At 39.7% G+C, this 22,254-nt stretch overlaps 1 long non-coding RNA gene across 1 annotated transcript; it reads left to right on the forward strand.

The window, feature by feature from the left end:
• The first annotated feature begins 15,329 nt into the window (after positions 1–15,329).
• LOC148147945 (uncharacterized) lies at positions 15,330–21,170 on the forward strand. The gene is made up of 4 exons (XR_015759392.1): positions 15,330–15,463; positions 16,204–16,281; positions 18,414–18,558; positions 20,763–21,170. It is a non-coding gene; the product is annotated as an uncharacterized LOC148147945 (long non-coding RNA).
• The last annotated feature ends 1,084 nt before the right edge of the window (positions 21,171–22,254 follow it).

Below are 22,254 nucleotides of genomic sequence, written 5' to 3' on the forward strand. Positions count from 1 at the left end.
CCTGGACAACATTCTGTTTTGGGCTGATAATTAGCAAGTAATATTTTCACAGCACAGGAATCAGTAGTAACCATCTCCTACCATCACATTTTTGACTGGCATTGCCATCACTGAATCTCCCAATATGAGAAGCTGAACTGGACCGGTTACATATATACTGAGGCTACAACAGGTTAAAGGCTTGCATTCTGGAGTAAGTAACTAATCTTCCTCCCAAAGTCTGACCATCGTCTTCAAGGAATATGCTGGAATAATTGGCCATTTGCCTGGATGGAGTGCAGCTCCAACAATATTCAAGTTTGACATCATCCAGATAGAGCAGCTCATTGAATGGCACACCATTCAAGATTGAACACCCTCATGTTCACCCCCTCCATCTCCAACGTATGGTGGTAGCAGTGTGTAATACGTCTAAGATGCATAGCAGCAAGTTACCAAGGCTTGTTGGACAGTACCTTCAAATTCACCTAGAAGGACTGCAAATACATAGGATCAACACCACCTGCAAGTTCCAATCCAAGCCAAACAGTTTGCTGACTTGGAACCATATTGTTGTTCCTTTAATTCAAGAGCATTCTCGGCTCACCATGAGTTGCATTAAGGTAATTAAGGATTGGCAATCAATGCTACTCTAGCATGTGATGCACAAATGCATGAATCAATAAATTAAGGGGAAAAATTAACACCTTGTATTAAAAATTTTCTGTAAATGACATTTTAACAAAGCTCGACCAGTTGAGAGGGACGAACGTGGCAAGGTCGAAAAAAAACAGCTTTGGAGAACAGCCTGAAATGATCGCCGAGGTGACAGGAAAGGCAGGTGGGGTCGCGGCCCACTTGCCTGAAGATGAAAAGGATCAGGATCCAGAACCGACTCAAGATGATGAGCGCCGAGTGAGTAAGGCTGTGACCAATCCTTGCCGTCTGACAATTGAAGAAGTGGTAAAGACCCTCAGAGTGCAGTATGAATCCAGTCAGGCTGCGATCAGAAAGCTGACCAGCAAGTTAAATGGCTCCAACTGTAAACTGGAGTTGCTGCAACCAGAGCTGGACTGTGAAAGGCAACGGAACCAGCTGCAAACTCGCAGAATGAAAGAGTTGGAGAAGGAAATGAGACGTAAATGTGCTCTGATCCTAACGCTGTCTAACTGTAAAATCAAAGTGAAACAATTAGAGCAACTGTAACAAACAGCTCAAGAACTGAAATTTAGTGTTAGGGAACTATTGGAGCACGCAACCTGTACACAACCAATACCACAGATAATACACTTGCAAGTACAGAAAAGCTACAACCGGCATTCACTTTGCTGGGGATTTAATATTTAACTTCCCGAGATGAGCTCAGAATTACATTTATTCCTGATACCTGTACCCTTATAAGTTTTACATCAGAGTTTTGACTTTTACTGGTATGGGGTGTTGCTTTCTGGGAAAGTTTCCAACAAAATAATATTGACAGGTCAACATCATTACATATCCCCCAAGCTTGTTTTAATTGACCGAACTGATAATCCCCCGACTGTCATGTCAATTGTCTCTTAAATGACCCTTCGCAACATCAGCCAGAAATTAATTCCGCACGAGTGACCAATCTGAAGAACAATTTCAGTTCCTACTACATTTCCCTGCTGTTCTCTGAAGTTCACTTTCAAAGTTATATTTTGCTCTGAGGCGACCTGGACAAACAGGACAATATCGCCTTTGATACATTGCACAGCGCTGATTATTATGGTAATTTCCTTCTTTGGCGTGTAGCTATGTTATTGCCACATTCACCACCATTCTAGTTCCACTAAATTACAACAGTTTCAAAGGTATCTGCCATTCATGTAACAGATTTGCCTTTTCTTATATTCCTTATCTGTTTCTAACTGTTGTCCAATTCATGAGAGTGGCACTATGACCCACTTGTTTACCGTATACAGTACCCTACAATATGTCGCACCCAAGATAGTGTATCCTTCCTAACCTCTCTCCACCTGAATCTGTCCAAATGGTTTCTATCGCGGTCTTAATATTCCTTGATTTGGAGATCCCGGTGTTGGACTGGGGTGTACAAAGTTAAAAATCACATAACACCAGGTTATATTCCAACAGGTTTCGGAAGCACCAGCTTTCATAGCGCTACTCCTTCAGGACAACCACCTGATGAAGGAAACTCGCTCCGAAAGCTAGTGTGCTTCGAATTAAACCTGTTGGACTATAATCTGGTGTTGTGTGATTTTTAACTCAATATTCCTTAATTCCTTAACCTAACAAATTTAGCTCAAGGTAAACAGCACAGCATTCTCAAAGTATTGCCCTGATACACAAAAGTCATTTCCCTGAGCAGAGTCCCCAGTGATTATAATCTTCGCCACCTGCATCCAATATCGGTATCCCCCTTGGTTTTCTGTGGCCACCCCCTTTTTGGTCGGGCCTTAATAATTTTATGCGGTGTTGATCTGTCCTAGCGCCTTTCTATTGCAACCTGTCGGACCACAAGGCATTTCTTACCGCTCGTTTTAAAAGCATAATCACGTTGAAATGCGTAGATTTTTATTTTTTGGTTTTTCGGGTTTTCTCAGCATTCACTCTCTCTGCTATTGACAGCACGGTTGTATTGTTCTCCAAATCTAACCTGGGGATCCACTCTTGAGGTTTCAGGTGAAATCATGTTGGTGAGATGATTGTCTTGTCTACTTATCCACCCGCTATTGGAAGTTCTGTTCGATCTAGTAGCTTGCTCTCCAAAACCTCAGCTCTTTCTTAAAGCTAACAGATTACTTTTTTTTGAAGATATAGAGAGAATCATAGGATTAAAGTGTGCGAAGGCAAGAAGAGTCCCACAGTCAGAGGTGAAAACAGGAGGTGATGGTAGGAATCCTACCACCGCAGGCAGCTGGTGGAGGAGGCTGGTCTGTTCCCTCCGCCCTCAGCAGAGGGCTCCCGCGGTTGCTCGGCCCATCGAGTTCGTGTCAGCTCTCTGTCCATCAATTCAACTACGACCAATCTCACATTCGATCTCTTTTGCCCGTGGATTACTTATTTCCCATCAAGTTCCTATCTAACTTCCTTCCGAAGTCACTGATCACTCTGTGTCGTTTATCAGTGCAGGAGTAACATGAGATCTGGGTATCCCCAAAGTCAGTTAAGACGCCATCTGGTGCTACTCTGTGCAGCATTCTGAATCTGAACCCCCAATGGGTGGGGTCGTGGGCAGCAGAGAATCCCCGGCTGGAGGTGGGATAATGGAAGATGCGGCGTTTGCATGAGAAAACAATACAGAAATTCTCAAACTGCCATTCCGTTGTGCAGAGGGAATTTCTTGGGAGAGAGTCCAAGAGACCAAGGCTCTCCAGGAAGATTCAATGGCTTCGGGCCGAAGAACACCTTCATTCCAAAGGAGGGAATCCCCTCCACGAGCTGGAGTTTCCTCGACACACCTAACGGCATCAGTACCACTTTTTGAGCCTGAATAGATTAGATTACAGGAAATGCTGGGATCAGAACCTCGAGCAGTCACTGCTATTAGTGACATTCGATCTGCTCTGCTACTCTCCATCATATCCCTGATTCTGGATACCTTTGCCATTAGGACTCTCCACTTTGTCAGACACCCTTCTTCGAAGGCGACAGCAGCGCCCCCGTGGTTATTCATGTACTGTAAGATTTTGCATTCATATGAATCCACAGGAGCAATTATCATTAAATTGTTTCACTACACATTTTACATTGCTTATGTTATATCTTAATTAGAATATCCTTAGCTACCAATAGAATCTGTTATTCACTAGGATTTGGCATTAAGTTATTTGGGCATTTTTTTAATTTCAGGAACGGTCCTAAATTGTTGGCAGACCTGTCATTTTTACAACATTATGATATATAAGGAAATCTCAGCGTCACTGATATCCAGAGAGCAAGCTAAATTTCATGTTTAAATGCATTTTTGAATTTAAATTAGTGCTTTGGTGATCGTATCTCACTGTTGTCAATTATTATGAAAACTGTAAATGCTGTTTAGCCAGGAAACAATAGTGGTCGAGTCATACAGCACATAAAATAGATCCTTTTGTCCAACGAGTCCTTGCTGAATATAATCCCAAAGTGAACTAGTCCTACCTGCCTGCTCCTGGTCCCTATCCCTCCAAATTTTTGCTATGCATGCACTTATCTGAGTGTATTTTAAATGTTGTAACTGTGCCCACATCTACCACTTTCTCAGGTAGTTCATTCCACTTGCAAACCACCCACTGGGTAAAACATTTGCCCCTCATGACTTTTGTAAATCTCTCTCCTCTCACCTTAGAAAAATGCAGATACTGCTACTGGTGACATTCGATATGCTCTGCTACTTTCCACCACATCCCTGATTCTTATAAATCCTCCATCCTAGGGAAAAGACACATACCGTTAATCCTATCTATGCACCTCATGATTTTATAAACCTCTGTATTGTCACCTCTCAACCTCCTGTTTTCCAGTGAAAAAAGTCTAAGCTTATCCAGCCTTTCTTTATAACTTAAACCTCTCATACCTGGTAACATCCTGGTAAATCTCTTCTGAACCCTGGCTTAATAATATCCTTCTTTGAAGACGGCAACCAGAACTGGACACAGGACTCCAGAAGAGGTCTCACCAATGTCCTGTACAACCTCAAGATGTCCTTCCAAATCCTATACTCAAAGAACTAAGCAATGAAGGCAAGTGAGCTAAATGCCCCTTTAACCACCCTCTATGTGACAGAAATTTCGAAGAATTATGTACCTGAACCCCTAGGCCCTTCTGTTCCACAACACTATCCAAGGCCCTATATAATTGTATGGTATTCATATTTCACATTATTAGATAGACAGACCACTCTTGACCCACTCCAATTTGTCTATCGGACCAACAGATTCACGTCAGATGCTATATCACTTGCCCTTCACTCCTCCCTAGAACATCTTGACACCAAGAACAGCTACATAAGAACCCTATTCCTTGATTACAGTTCAGCCTTCAACACTATTATCCCCTCGAGACTGATTACTAAACTTAGTGATCTCGGACTAAGCCCCACTTTCTGCAACTGGATCTTCCGTTTCCTGACCCACAGGCCACAATCAGTGAAGATTGGGAACAGCATTTCATCCTCACTAACACTCAACACTGGACCCCTGGGTGCATACTCAGCCACCTACTGTACTGAATGTATACCCGACTAATGCCATTTACAAGTTCGCTGATGACACCACCATAGTTCGTCAAATCTCAGATGGCAACGAAACAGACCCCCTACACATTAACAGCACGGAGGTGGAACGAGTGGAGAGTGTCAAGCTCCTGGGAGTGGTCATCCACAACAAGTTTTCTTGGACTCTTCATGTGGATGCACTGGTTACAAGGGCCCAAAAATGTCTCTTCTCCCTCAGACAGCTGAGGAAATTTGGCATGACAGCAAATACCCTTGCCAACCTTTATAGGTGCACCATCGAGGGCATTCTGTCTGGATGTATCACTACCTAGTATGGCAAATGTACTATTCAAGATCGGAGACGATTACAGTGAGTGGTGAACTCAGCCTGGACAATCACAAAGGCCAACCTCCCATATAGAAACCATCTGCTGAAAAAGCAACACATTTTCAGCTCTGATCTCCAGCATCTGCAGTCCTCACTTTCTCCTATAGAATCCATCTACCAGGCTCACTGTCAGGGAAAGGCCGCTAGCATTCTCAAAGATCCATCCGACCGTGGCAATGTTTTTCTACAACCTCTACCATCGGGGAGAAGGTACAGAAGCCTGACCACATGCATCAGCCGGTTTGGTAACAGTTCCTACCCTGATGTTGTTAGAATATTGAATGGACTCACAAACATTTACCATTCACCTGTACCTGTGTTTTGTTTTTGCTGCTGTTTGCCTATTATTTACTTTTCTATGCTATTTAACTGTGTGGGATGTAGAGGATCAACTCCCGTGCTGTCTGGAGTTGGCTGATTGGGCCATGTTCAAACAGTCCACAGGTACCTTTGAAGAGTATGCCACCACTGTCATAGACTTTATCAGCAAGTGTGTGGAGGACTGCATACCGAGGAAGTCAATCTGAGTGTTCCCCAGCAGGAAACCCTGAATGTATCAGGACATACAGAACCTGCTAAAACCAGGCATGAGGCTTTCAGATCAGGAAATCCACTCAAATATAAGGAATCCAAGTATGACCTTCGCAGAGCCATTAAGACAGTCAAGGACCAATACCGATCCAAACTAGAGACCCAGACAGAAACCCAGCAACTATGGCAAGGACTGAATTACATCACAGGTTCTAAAAAGAGACAGTGCAAGATAGCAGACAATGGTACATCCCTCCCAGACTGTCTCAACGCCTTCTACGCTCGCTTTGAGCAGAATTTCGGCAGAGAGGTAACACCTATTCCAACAAGTCCTGACGATCCTACCCCAACAGTCACTGCATCAGAGGTCAGATCAGTTTTCCTTTGTGTGAATCCAAGGAAAGCGATGGGACCAGACGGAGTACCAGGCTGTGCACTCAGAGCATGTACAGATCAACTGGCAGAGGTCTTCTTGGACATCTTCAACCTCTCCCCACAGCAGGCCACTGTCCTTGCTTGTTTCAAGAGGGCCAACATCATCCCTTGCCTAAGGAGACTCATGCAGCATGTCTCAATGACTGCCGTCCAGTGGCCCTAACTTCAGTGGTCATGAAGTGCTTTGAAAGGCTGGTCATGGCATTAATCAACTCCAGCCTCCCCACTACTTTTGACTCACTCTAATTTGCCTTCCAGACCAACAGATCCATGTCAGATGCCATATCACTTGACCTTCACTCCTCCCTAGAGCATCTTGACACCAAGAACAGCTACGTAAGAATCCTACTCATTGACTGCAGTTTAGCCTTCAACACTATTATCCCCTCAAGACTGATTACATAGAACATAGAAAAGTACAGCACAGAACAGGCCCTTAGGCCCACGATGTTGGGCCGAGACTTAATCCTAAAGTAAAATATAGTAGCTTAACCTATGCACCCCTCAACTCACTGCTATCCATGTGCATGTCCAGCAGTCGCTTAAATGTCCCCAATGACTCTGCTTCCACCATCTCAGCTGGCAAAGCATTCCATGCATTCACAACTCTCTGCGTAAAGAACCTATCTCTAATGTCTCCTTTATACCTTCCTCCTAATATCTTCAAACTATGACTTCTCGTACCAGTCAATCCTGCCCTGGGGAAAAGTCTTTGGCTATTGACTCTATCTATTTCACTCATTATTTTGTACACCTCAATCAGGTCTCCTCTCTTCCTCCTTCTCTCCAGAGAGAAAAGTCCAAGCTTATTCAACCTTTCTTCATAAGGCAAGCCCTCCAGTCCAGGCAGCATTCTGGTAAACCTTCTTTGCACCCTCTTCAAAGTCTCTGTATCTTTTCTGTAGAAGGGCGACCAGAACTGGACACAATATTCCAAGTGTGGTCTCACCAGTGACTTGTAGAGCTGCAGCAAAACCTCACGGCTCTTAAACTCGACACCCCTGTTAATGAAAGCCAAAACACCATATGCTTTCTTAACAACCCTTAACAACAAAGTGGCAACTTTGAGGGATCTATGTACTTGCACACCCAGATCCCTCTGTTCCTCCACACTGCCAAGAATCCTGTCTTTAATCCTGTATTCAGCATTCGAGTTCGACCTTGCAAAATGCATCACTTCACATTTACCCAGGTTGCACTCCATCTGTCATTTCTCAGCCCAGCTCTGCATCCTGTCTATGTCACGCTGCAGCCTGTAGTAGCCCTCTATACTATCGACGACACCTCCAAATTTGTGTCATCTGCAAATTTAATAACCCACCCCTCAACCTCCTCATCCAGGTCATTTATAAAAACTACAAAGAGCATAGGCCCAAGAACAGAGCCCTGCGGGACCCCACTCAACACTGTCCTCCAGGCAGAATATTTTCCATCTACAACCATTCTCTGCCTTCTGTCAGCCAGCCAATTCTGAATCCAGATAGCCAACAAGTCCTGACGATCCCTATGTCCCATACTTCATGACTTTATGAATGATTCTACCATGGGGAACCCTATCAAATGCCTTGCTGAAATCCATATACACCACATCCACTGCTCGACCATTGTCAACCTGTCTTGACATCTCCTCAAAGAACTCAACAAGATTTGTGAGGCATGACCTGCCTTTAATCACACTATGCTTTGCCAAATAGTCATAAATCCTATCCCTCAGAATTCTTTCCACAACTTGGCTGACCACAGGCGTAAGACTGACTTGTCTGTAATTGCCAGGGATTTCCCTATTACCCTTCTTGAAAAGTGGAACAACATTCACTTCCTTCCAATCCTCCGGTACGACTCCCATGGAGAGTGAGGAGGCAAATATCCTCGCCAGTGGCTTAGCAACCTACTTTCTCGTTTCCTGGAGCAGCCCAGGATAAATCTGGTCTGGCCCTGGGGACTTATCAATCTTAATGTTTTCCAAAATTTCTAGCACATTAACTTCATCAATCTTGATCTGGTCAAGACTGTATCCCAGCTCCTCGAAGTTTTCATTCACAACAAATTCCCTTTCCTTGGTGAAAACTGAAGCAAAAAACTCATTTAGGGCTTTCCCTAACTGCTCACACACAAGTTCCCTCCGCTATTCCTGATTGGCCCTACCTTCTCCCTGAGCATTCCGTTATTCCTCATGTATGAGTAAAATGCCTTTGAGTTCTCCCTAATACGTCTTGCCAAGCCTTTTTTGTGCCCCCTCCTAGCTCTCCTCAGTCCATTTCTGAGCTCCTTTCTAGCAAGCCTGTAATCCTCTAAACCTGTGCTAGATCCTTATTTCCTCCACCTTACGTAAGCTGCCTTTTTCCTTTTGACGAGAAATTCCTCTCTTCTCGTCATCCAAGGTTCCTGAATCTTATCCCTTCTTACCTGTCTCAGAGGAACAAGTTTGTGCATTACTCGCAACAACTGCTCCTTAAACAGTCTCCACATGTCTGCAGTGCCCTTTCTGTGGAACAATTGCTCCCAGTCTGTACATGCCAACTCCTGTCTGATAGCGTCATAATTTCATTTTCGCCAATTGAATATCTTCCCTCGGTAACTGCTCCTTTCACTCTCCAAGGCTATGCTAAATGTGAGACAGTTATGATCACTTTCACCAAAGTGCTCTCCCACCACGAGATCTGATACCAGTCCTGGCTCGTTGCCGAGCACCAAATCCAAACTGGCCTCTCCCCTCATTGGGGATCTCGGACTCAACCTGACTCTCTGCAACTGGATCCTCAGTTTCCTCACACAAGGCCACAATCAATGAAGATTGGGGACAATATTTCATCCTAATACTCAATGATGGAGCCCCCCAGGGGTGCGTACTCAGCCCCCTATTGTACTCACTGTATACCCATGATTGTGTCACCAAATACCAGACTAATGCCATTTACAGGTTTGTTGATAACACCACCATAGTCAGTCAAATAGAGTCATTAGGTCATGGAGATGTACAGCATGAAAACAGACCAGATATCCCAACTCAATCTAGTCCCACCTACCAGCACCCGGCCCATATCCCTCCAAACCCTTCCTATTCATATACCCATCCAAATGCCTCTTAAATGTTGCAATTGTACCAGCCTCCACCATTTCCTCTGGCAGCTCATTCCATACACGTACCACTCTCTGTGTGAAAAAGTTGCCCCGTAGGTCTCTTTTATATCTTTCCCCTCTCACCCGAAACCTATGCCCTCTAGTTCTGGACTCCCTGACTCCAGGGAAAAGACTTTGCCTATTTACTCTATCCATGCCCTCATAATTTTTTAAACCTCTATAAGGTCACCCCTCAGCCTCCGACGCTCCAAGGAAAACAGCTCCAGCCTGTTCAGCTTCTCCCTATAGCTCAAATCCTCCAACCGTGGCAAGATCCTTGTAAATCTTTTCTGAACCCTTTCAAGTTTCACAACATCTTTCTGATAGGAAGGAGACCAGAATTGCATGTAATATTCCAACAGTGGCCTAACCAATGTCGTGTACAGCTGCAACATGACCTTCCAACACCTGCACTCAATACGCTGATCAATAAAGGAAAGCATACCAAGTGCTTTCCTCACTATCCTCTCTACCTGCGACTCCACTTTCAAGGAGCTATGAACATGCACTCCAAGATCTCTTTGTTCAGCAACACTCCCTAGGATCTTACCATTAAGTGTATAACTCCTGCTAAGATTTGCTTTCCCAAAATGCAGCACCTTGCATTTATCTGAATTAAACTCCATCTGCTACTTCTCAGTCCATTGGCCCATCTGGTCAAGATCCTGTTGTAATCTGAGATAACCCTCTTCGCTGTCCACTACACCTCCAATTTTGTTGATATCTGCAAACTTACTAACTGTACCTCTTATGCTCGCATCCAAATCATTTATGTAAATGACAAAAAGTAGAGGACCCAACACCAAACCTTGTGGCAATCCACTGGTCACAGGCCTCCACTCTGAAAAACAACCCTCCACCACCACCCTCTGTCTTCTACCTTTGAGCCAGTTCTGAATCCAAATGGCTAGTTCTCCCTGTATTCCATGAGATCTAACCTTGCTAATCAGTCTCCCATGGGGAACCTTGTCAAACGTGTTACTGAAGTCCATATAGATCACATCCACCACTCTGTCCTCATCAACCCTCTTTGTTACTTCCTCAAAAAGTCAATCAAGTTTGTGAGACATGATTTCCCACAGATGGGAGGTGGAAGACCTGTAAAAATGGTGCACTGAGAAAAACCAAGCTGGCAAAACCAAGGAACGTATTATTGGCTTTTGGCAGGATGTTACTCATGCTCCCCCCTACACATTAACAGCATAGAGGTGGAACGAGTGGAGAGTGTCAAGCTCCTGGGAGTGGTCATCCACAACAAGCTTTCACATGGACGCACTGGTTACAAAGGCCCAAAAACGTCTCTTCTTCCTCAGGCAGCTGAGGGAATTTGGCATGACAGTAAATACCCATGCCAACATTTATAGGTGCACCATTGAGAGCATTCTGTCTGGATGTATTACTACCTGGTATGGGAACTGTATCATTCAAGAGCAGAGACGGTTACAGAGAGTGGTGAACTTGGCCCGGACAATCACAAAGGCCACCCTCCTATCTATAGAATCCATCTACCAGGCCCGCTGTCAGGGAAAGGCCGCCAGCATTCTCAAAGATCCATCAACCGTGGCAACGTTTTCTACAACCTCTACCATCGGGGAGAAGGTACAGAAGCCTGAACACACAGACACGCACACAAGCCAGTTTTGCAAAAGTCCCTACCCTACTGTTGTTAGAATATTGAATGGACTCACAAACTCTTAACATTTGCCTATACCTGTGTTTTGTTTTTGCCGCTGTTTACCTATTATTTACTATCTATGCTACTTAATATGTGATCTGGCTGTATTGCTCGCACGACAAAGCTTTTCACTGTGCCTTGGTACACGTGACAATAAATTCAATTTGATTCAATTCAATTCAGACGTGAAAAATCAGACCATCTAGCCTGCCTCTAACCCCATTTGCACCCTCAACCAACATTTCCACATTGTCACCTGGTCCCTTTCTTTGTTCTTGGCCTTTTTCTGCCTCTTCTTGTTTAAAGCTTAACATTCAGGAAGGTCCAGTCAACACATATGTGACATCTTGATGATGTAACTGTGGCAGCAATTTGTGAATGACTTTTCCAAAGGTCTCCACAACCAGGACTTTTCATATCAGCTAATTTCCTCCAAAACACCAAGTAAATAGTTAAGGCTGGATTTAAGTTTATAATATATACAAAATAGAATAGTTTAACTATTCTAAAATGAATGCATATAATTTTTTTTGTTAAATCCATTCTTCTTCATGTGAGCCAGCAATAGAAAAATTAGCTGTCCATGTTCATTGCACATATGCTGCCTCATTTCTGACGGGAGCAATAAATGTTGGCCTAAAACAAAAGCTCTTCCTGAAGAAGGGCTTGCGCCCGAAACGTCGATTCTCCTGTTCCTTGGATGCTGCCTGACCTGCTGCGCTTTTCCAGCAACACATTTTCAGCTCTAAAACAAATGCATTTTACATATACCTACAAGTGATAATTTCAGTTGTAATAAATGTACAGAATATAACCAATGACTTGGAATAAAAGCTTTGAGAATTCAACCTCCAGTTTATTTCAAAGTCTTTTGAAAAAAGCAAAGAAATTTACAAATTTGCACAGCACAAGGGAACACACCTTTTTAATGCAAAATAGCGAATGGTAGGTGGAGCAGGCTAACTATCGGCTGGGAAGTAGGCAGCAGGATTTAGAGACCTAGTTTATGTAGAGTGAAGTTTGAGAGGGAATGGTCACACATTCAATTAAGTTACTTCCTCTTTGATGGTTGTTTAACTCACAGACCTAATACAATATACATCCTGATTGAAGCCTTCAAAAAGAAATGAGAACATGGGGAGCGGAGAGAGTTTGGCTGGCATCAAGGTAGGAGATGATAACAATTCAGCTAACTGAAAGTGGAAAGAAAGAAATGAGATAATACTGTACTAAGTTTGAAGGAAATTAAATTGATTTTGTGGGCCAAATGGTGAGAGAACTCAGTAACTTTTTTATTACTAAGATCATGCAATAAAATATTTGTGTGTCATATTATTTTCAAACCTTTTGGGAATAATACAAGTTTTTTAATACATGTAAAATGTATATATTACTCCAAACATTTTTTAAAAACTGCAAAGGAGAACCTAATGACAAAAAAGAAATATATTCATTTAGGTTTACATGCCAGTGAACAGGAGAATCGATGTTTCGGGCATAAGCCCTTCTTCCTGACCTGCTGCGCTTTTCCAGCAACATATTTTAAAGCTCTGATCTCCAGCATCTGCAGTCCTCACTTTCTCCTATGCCAGTGAACAACCATGAATGAAGTTAAATATTCAAGTCCATGCCTGCAAATGCCATCAGCCAAATATGAAAACGTTATATTTTTAAGCAAGTTTTCTAGGGAAAAAAAAATTAAATGTATTTTCAACTAATTGGATTCCCTTAGAAAAAAAAACATCAGTCATTTTAGAATAGAGATGATTTGGTGCTAAAATCTAGCTTAATTCCATGACCAGTATTATTTTGACTTCATGCTTTTCGAAAATGAACTATTCTTCCCAGCTATTTTATCAAAAGAAATCTATGTCAGGAATATTCTACATAAATCCGTTCTGAAAGAAATCATGATTTTGATACATTGATAGAAGTGTAGAGATGCTGATTATGTTCATGAATTTACATTTTTCTTCACAAATTTTTCATTCAGTCACATCAAAAAGGATTACATAATAACCTATTCTTTATACCCTTTGGAAGCTGATAGTTCAAGTTTTGAAATTACTTAAATGTATTGTGGAAATTATTTTAAGTATGGTTGTTATTCAATATGAGCTTCAGGCAGAAATATTTGGTTAATTTTTTTAATGCCTATGATATTGATCAAAGGATGGCTGTTATAGAAATATTTTACATTGTCACTACATTGGGCTTGAACTGAACATGTAAGCTTTTTGACCAATCAAATGCTTATTTTGAAAGATTGATGTTACTTCCAGTTGTTTCTTTTTGAGTTTTAAACCATTTAAGTACATTTGTTTATATTGTGAATATTTTGTGACTATTGCGCTTTTGTGACTATTCCATTTCATGCAAACTTTCCTGGATAAAATCTCTGAATTCATCTCTGTGACAATAAAAAATTAAAAAAAACTTTCTAGTAGTCTTTCAACTGTGAAAAAAAAATCCACTTTTCAGCATTTTCTATCTTAGATTACTTATGCCATTAGTTAAAATTATAGGTTACAACTCAACCACACTTCTCATCATCTGTTCATCTTACATCTGAGATTAATCAATTAAAGGGGTAATGTTTAATAGTATTCCAAAATCCTTCCAACATTAAACCATAATCTGCATCATAAAACACATTGAGTTTTTCACAGAGGTATCTGATCAACCATGGATATTATATTAATCAGTTGTCAATACCTTTGAAATAGCTGATAATCTATTCACTTTAAAATTGAGAGCGTCGACTGCATCACTTTAAAATGGTCATCTGTCTTCTATGCAGAAAGCAGTACGAAGCAGTGATGTGATTGATAGTTGACTGCTGTTTTGCCTTTGGACTTGAACTGAGAGATCAGATAACCGACCAATTTGTCAGATGATGCATGAGAATCTGAATAACATTACTATTGCATTATTTGTGTTACGGAAGATGTGTAATGACTCCAAAAGTGTTGTTTGTTAGTAATATTCCAATTTGAGTAATCCATTTATTTTAAAGGGGCTATAAAGTTGTCAAATCCTAAAAATTTTAAACAGTTTTGACAAAGGATATCCAAAATACAAAGCTCATGCTCAAGATGTCTAATTAGTCATTCAGAAACTGTCCATGGCAATATTTTGTTCAGATTGAAAGAGCAGAGGAGGCCTTGCTTGTTTTAAAACCAGGAGTTTAATCCTTCAAAAAGGCAGTCATCAAAAAGAATTCCTAGACTGAGCAAGATATTAATCATAATCTTTTATTTACATATACATCTGAGGAATTTGGTTTCCAAATATTAAACTCAAACAGCTCACTCGATTTGTATTTATATGTTCAAACACTGTCATGTAACATATCATATTTTGATTGAAAATTGCTCAGCTGGTTGCCACCATTCTAAGAATTGTACTAACTATAGTGTTCAGGTGGACAAGTGTGTTGGTGGGAGTAAGATCTGAATATTTTATGAATAATGTATTGTTCCTGTTACATTTGAGAATATAATTCCTACAATACTGTCATAAAGCTTGTTTTGAGTTAGTCAGACTTGTTAGTAGAAAGTAAAAATTCTCGCCTTGCAGAATATTTACAGCACTTTATGTTCATATTTCAGGTTTTCAGCGTCCACAGTATATTTTTCTTTAAGATCAATAAAGTGACATGCTAGAAATAATCAGAAGGTCTGGTAGTATTTAATGAGTGATAATCATAGATAGTTGATAGTGGGCAGAGTTTGCGTTCAGCTGGAAAACATTTACCAAGTAGGTCAGCTATTTCCCACTACTGGTCAGCATGCTGGTCTCCTGTCAACAGCAGACTAAAAATTCAATCTGATATATCAGGTCAATGACCTTTCCTTGCAACTATTTGCATTTCTGTGATTGTTGCTGCAAAAGCTGCCTGCTACTCAGGTTCCTCCGCACTTATTTATGGGTTATTTAAAGATATGATATCATATGCCATATGGAAGCTAATATTGGCATAGCTTGAAGGAAGGGTAAACAATAGGTTTACCAGTCACTAAGCAGAAAGCAAAATTTGCAGCAAATTATAGAGCAAACCTTTTAAAGAGCAAAGTTAAACAAACTACACTTAACAGTAGTAACTTTTGTTTTGTTCTAGTTTCAGGAATCCAAAGAGACTGCAATTAATTTAAAGGCGAGTATTAGAGAGTTTGAATTGCAGCAAGTCTTTAAGGAAGAAAGGATAAAAGAGCTGACGCATCAGCTGTCTCAATATATGAAAAGGCGGAGTGGAGAAGCAGCAGGAAAAGCTACAAAACCAGTGTCTCAGCAGATTGAGTGAACAGATGGTCCACACAGAAAATGAATCTGCACATTATCAGGGAAAATGTGTTTCCCATTCTAGTCCACCATCTACAAATACTTCAAAAGTCTGCACAATTTTATTACTGGAAGAAAACAAAGTAAATTCAATTGTACATGGACATTTAAAATTGGAAGTAGAGTAATTGTAAATGTATTTCAAAATGGCAACTGCTCTTCAGCCAGAAGGTCTTGGGTTCAATGTATAGATATCTTTAAATCAATCTGAACAGACATGTTATGACACATTTCTAGAACAGATGGGACTTGAGCCCAGCTATTCTGGGTCAGAGGTAGAAGCATGACTTTTATGCCTTAAGATATTTCTTGGGCTCAATGTACAATGGTGACAATTACTTCATTTTCTTCAATTAGAGTAATTACTTTATAGCACTGAGTTCAATTACTATTTTGTCATTCGTTTCTACAAGGAACATGGTTCCTGAATTGAATGCAGAATTTATCTCGATAGTATTTACAAATTATGAAATTATTCTCATTCTTTTTAAGTGAAATTTCTTTTTCATATATCTCTTACTTCTTCCTTTCCAATATTTTACTTCTGTTTTTCAGATGGAAAGGTGTGTGATTGTTTCCCTTGGTTCCTTTAATGCTGCTGTGTACTCCTGGACAAAAGAACTATTCTGTCAAGTAAGATAACAACTGAAATAATACTTGCTATTTTAGGTATTGCGGAATGGAGACACATTTTGCTTAAGACTTTTGTCTTTCTCTCATCAACACATTTCACAAGAATACCAGTTCAAGGGGAATATCAACATTTGTATTGCATGAGAAGAGAATGTTGATTGGTTGGCAAATGATTTCTGATAGGTAGATGCATTGCTGTGGACAGTGCACTCATTAATACTGATTCATAGATAACAACCAGGTTTGGCTTTATATATTAAACCAGGCAAATTGATTTTGATTGATCAGTACATTGCTGTAAAAACTTTAACCTGCCTGGTTTAAAATTTAAAACAAAGCCTGATTGTGAACTAGCAATAATGCATGTAAAGCCTCTACCAATCAGGATCCAATTACCAAGCAATCAAACTCTTCCTAATCATGCAATGTAAATATTGGTTTTTCCCTCGGGCTGACATTCTTATGAATTGTCCTTATGAGTGCAGGATGAAAAGCTTCAACAAACTGTATGTATGTTTTCAGTTCTGTGCTATAAACAGCTACTTACTATTTTTTTCTGGTTGAAACTGCTAACCTGCCCTGAACAAATGAAAACTCATAATTCATATGGATATAACTGAGTTCATCTTCCAGTCAAAACCGAACTTCTGAGTCAGAGAATTAATCATTAGACTGTTGTAGTCACATAGTGCTTGATGTTGTAGTTTTAAAAATTTGCCTTTTGAAACTTGAGAACCATTGTTTGCCCTTTTAGTAATTCCAACCTGTTACTGTTCAGAAATTTTAAAATGTAAATTATTTAACTTTAAGAGCTTGAAAACATTCTTCTATTTTATCGTTGCAACAGTTGCTTAAGTTATCATAACTGCCTTGCTTCCACCTTGATTCTTAATGTAATGGAAATTAAAATTCTAAAGACTTTAATATATCTCTGCTCTGGAACTTTGAGAATCAATTGTTTAAAGAAATTGTTCATTTCAATGTACAGTTGATTAACTGTATCCATAACAATGATGTATTATCCCTTCAATCTCTTCATTCTTGGGGACACCGTCTATCCCCGCTGCCTACCTTAATAAAAACAATCTTACTTGGATCTGCCCTTATCTATCCAATTCTAGACATTGGCTGTTTCACTGTTCCCTTCCAAATCTCAATCTAAACCAGGGTGAGGTTCGAAATAAAGTGTTTGTTATGGAGCTTAAACTCAGCACAGGTGCGTAGTTTATTGATAGTTCACACTGTCAATGTGCTGATGACTAGGAGGCGGCCCAAGGAGCAGCAAATAACCAAGTTAGATTTGTCTTTTTTATGCATCAGATAGTCCATTCCAAATTTCAACAATGTTGTGTAGAATTGTGCATAATTATGTTAGAACAGCTTGGCAAGATAAGAAATGTGTTCTTGTACACAAGTCTTTAGCACAACAGCTGGAATGCTGTTAGGAACCATGGCATTTGCCATATCCTGTGCACTCAACAGCAATATTCTAACTTAGAGTGAACTGAATTGACTGGACAGTGGCATCTATGATGATGGCAATTTCAGAAACAGAAAAGGATTGTCCACTGGTAGCTTTTGTTTGAAGTTTCTCATAAAGCCTTCAGACTGATCTCTTGCACTCTCACTGGGTGTCATGGTTTTTGAGATAGGGATATTTATGGAGTCTCCTGTTTTTGCTTGTTGCCTGGTTGTAAACATTGTAGTATAGGTCCAAATATTGGATGTGGAACTGTTTAACTCTGACTAAAGTCAACAAAAACAAAGTACAGTAGATGATAGAAATCTGAAACAAGCACAGAAAATGCTGAAGAAACTCAACCATAGGTGGTAGCATTTGTGGAGAGAGAAAAAGCTAACATTTTGAGTCCAGTGCAACTCTTCTTTAGAGCTTCTTCTTTTGACTGTACAAAATTGTTGAAAGGATGAAAGTTTTAGAAAACATCAGTTATTTTAATACCTTAGACATTTTCTGGAACTATGTTTAATTTCATGAATAAAATTAACTAAACGGTTAAGCTACAATACATTTAAATCATATTGCTTTCAACATAGTATATTATTTGAACATTATAGTCCTGTATAAAATACAATAGAATATACATATACTTAACCTAAGTGGGTGTCTCTAGTATTTCAGAGGAGGAAACGCACGCAAACACGGAGAGAATGTGCACACTCCACACAGCCAATTCTGGAATCGAACCAGAGCCCTGGCATTGTGAAGCACCAGTGCTAAACACTGAGCCACCGTGCCACCCCAAGATCAGATATTGGGTACTTATCTTGCAACTTTTACATTATTTGCAAAGTAGGTTGATAAGAGGTTTTGAACTTACAAGGACAGGTTGAATAAATTGAGCCTGTACTCATTAAAATATAGAAGAATGAGAAATGATCTCACTGAAACATACAAGCTCCTTAGGGAACATAGGGTATATGTTTCTCCTTGTTGAAGAGTTTATGACTAGACAGCACAATTTCAGAAAAAGAAGTCTTTTAGTTAAGACACAGATGAGGAAGAATTTCTTCTCTGAGAGAGTTGTAAATCTGTGGAATTCTTTACCTCAGAAGGCTATAGAGGTTGGTTTGTTAAGTAGATTTATGGCTGAGAAGGCAGATTTCAAATCAGTAAGGGAATCAAGAGGTATGGGGAAAAAGGCAGGAAAGTGGAGTTGAGGATTATTAGATTGGACAATGTAGTGTTTGAGCATACCACATTCATTTCTGTTCCAATTTTCACCAAGTTTTTGCCACAAACAGCATACTAATATTCAGATAATAACAATAACATGATTGACTACAATATCAAAAGTAGTCATTCAACCTATCATTCCTTTCTTCTGGTGATTTTACAATGCTATTTGGAAAGCTGTGATTGTATCTGTTTCTATCATATGTTCAGGCAGTGCATTCCAGATCTTCAGCACTTGTGGCATAAAAAAGACTTGCCTCATGTTGCTCTTGGCTCTTCATTAAGTCAGTATTCTTTGGTTCTCAACCCCCTCTGCTAATGAGAAATTTCTCTCACATTACGCTGTCTAGAATACTCAAGATTTCAAACAAATCTCCCCAAGTGAAGCTCTTAAGTGAATAACCAATTTTCTCCAATCTCCCCTGTAAATAAGTACTTCACCCCTCAAACATTCTTGTACATCTGACCCTCTTGAATATTTTTGAGGTGGTGTTGTAATTCAGTGGACAGTGCCCCTGACTTTAAAACATAATCTTTGCATTCAAGATTTGGTGCTTGTAGAAGTGTATTTATAATATGTTCAAACAGGTTGATTCTAACCTGTAATTTTGTTTTCCCTTGTTTCCTGCTATCTATTGGAAGCGAAATCTTGATTTCCTCTGATGGTTAAACTAATTTGAAATTCCACATATTATGGGTATGGAGGATTTGAATGGAAAGGGAAAACTTCACCCCAGATATAAAATAACAAATGATTACAGGGAGGGCATCGGTCAGCTAATTCAATCTTGGAGTCCTCCCTCATCATCAAGACTGTCAAATTTCAAGCACTTGGATGAACTTTTTAAACATATAGAGATTCCGTTTTGAAAACTGTTTAATGTATTGATTCTAGATTTCTTGCTGGCAGCTAGAAAGAATCTGAACATTTAACATTCGAGTTATTCAACTAAAGTACACGTCATTGACATTTTTCAATTTTTCATCTTGATCACTTCACCAATATTAACAGTGGAAATTTTCCTCAGACAGAGAAATAAATTATTAATTGATGTGTGAACAGGTTTGTGTTAAGATACCTATAGATGTTACATTGTTACTTCTCTTTAAGATTTGAATTCAAAGGGAATGAAGTACAAAAATATGGAAGTTTTGCTAAAACTTAAGACGGCTCTAAGTAGACCTCAGCAGAAACACTGACAGTTTTGAGGCCCCTTATCAAAGAAACACTATATTGTCATTGGAGACAGTCCAGAGAAGGTTCATGATGCTGGTACCAAGTATGGAGGATTATCTTGAGGAGATGTGCCTGGCTCATTAAAATACAAAAGAATGACAGGTGACCTTATTGAAATATGCAAGGTTCTTAGGGGATTTCACAGGGTAGGTAAGGTAGATTTCCCTTGTTAGAGTCTAGGACCTGAAGGCATAATCTCAGAATGAGGGGGTCACACATTTAAGACAGCGAGGTGAGGAATTTCTTCCCTCAAAGGGGAGTGAATTTGTGGAATTCTTTACCACAAACAGCTATTTGAGGCTGTGTGATTAAATATATTCAATTCTGAGATAGACAGATTTTAAATAAGTAAGGTAATTAAGATTATGGGGAAAAGGCAGGAATGTGGATTTGAGAATATAAGATTAGCCATGATCTTGTTGAATGGCAGACCAAACTTGATGTGCTGAATGGGCTACTTTTGCTCCTATGTCTTATGATCTTATCAACAGATTATATCTGAAGATTCATATTAAACTCAAAACTTTACCTTTGTTTCTTTCTCCACAGATGTTGCCAGCCTTACTGAATTTTTCCAGTACTTACAGACTCCGTGCTGTTGATTGAACATTTATAAACAGTTAGTTGGAACTACGACATTAAATTTAAGAAACCTTTTAGATTTTAATGACTTTTAAATGAGTCAAGTTCTAGAAATGCTAGTGATAGCAATCCCACAGTAATTTAAAAATGCAAGCCCTGAATGCAACGACACAGCTGACTAGATAAAGTTTCTTTGCTGAACAATTGAAATTAAAGTTCATGTAGGTCATCAGAACAGCTCTGTCAGCATAGTGTCTGTGCAGGCAGTAATAATCCTTACATGAGTGCAACTTCAATTAAGCAGCTTGTCAAAAGTTTGCATTTTGTACGTGTTGAATAAGCAAATAATCTGGCTGCACTCGATAAAAACGTTTTCTTCAATACCTTGTGTCGTTCTCATTCTATGAAAAGTGATATCCTTCTTTTTAGGATACGATGGTGTATTACATTCCATTATAGATTTTAGTGATTGTACCATGTAAAATATTTATATTTCTTCTAACTGGATTTGCATAGAAAAAAAACACTCACATGGATTTTACATTTCCATGTAAAACCCATTAGTTTCCAACATGCAACCTCATAAAATTTCAAGTACTCAGATATATTGCTTCACTAACTGTACAGCCTATTTTAGTATTCTTCCCATCATCCTTGACTTGTGCAATTTTGAATGTGCTTTATTCTTTGCCATCTCTTGATCCTTTATCATCAGTTCACCTAGCCTCCTTTTGGAAACTTATTTGTGTAATTTTATCTGCAAGAATAATGCTTTTCTGCAGGTTTTCCAGGGGAATATTATTCCCTAGATTATAGACTTCTCTCAGATTGCTCTGGAACACTTTGGTAAATTATATGTCATTAACGCAAACATTTCCAAAAGCTTATCATACCATTATACAGCCATATGATATGGATTCTCAATAATACTACATTCAAAACCATATGAAAGGATCTATAGTAAGATCTACTAACCCTACTGGACTGTGATCGGTTAGTATTTTTTGCACCAGAAAAGCAGTAATCAGACATGTCCAAACAGAATCCAATGAGTGTCAAGCAGGCAAGTAACAGCTATATGAACTACTGTTTAGATACCATCAGAACATTCCAAAGTAAAAGTAATGATAAGCTGTGGCTGCCACACTAAAAATTACTTTTAAAATCAACACTGTTACAACAACTGAATCATGCCCTATCACAGAAGAAATACTATAGAGCTCAATAACATTACCTACTAAACTAGCAACTTACATTAAAGAAAGTAGGGTCAGATTGACAAAAGGAATTGGCCTTTTGTGAAAAGCATATTCTTTGACATTTCAAATGTTGAATTGTAACATTATTAGGACATTTAAAAAATTTACATCCACTCATGCTGGTTCTGCAGACTTCTAGTCTCTAAATACTGGGATTACACCAAAAAAGATACTGTCCTCCATTGGGAGCAGAGTGCTGT

The sequence above is a fragment of the Chiloscyllium plagiosum genome, unplaced genomic scaffold (assembly GCF_037043375.1).
Source record: "Chiloscyllium plagiosum isolate Xiang-an unplaced genomic scaffold, Cpla_swu_hap1 HiC_scaffold_14, whole genome shotgun sequence".
NCBI classification, from domain to species: Eukaryota; Metazoa; Chordata; class Chondrichthyes; order Orectolobiformes; family Hemiscylliidae; genus Chiloscyllium; species Chiloscyllium plagiosum.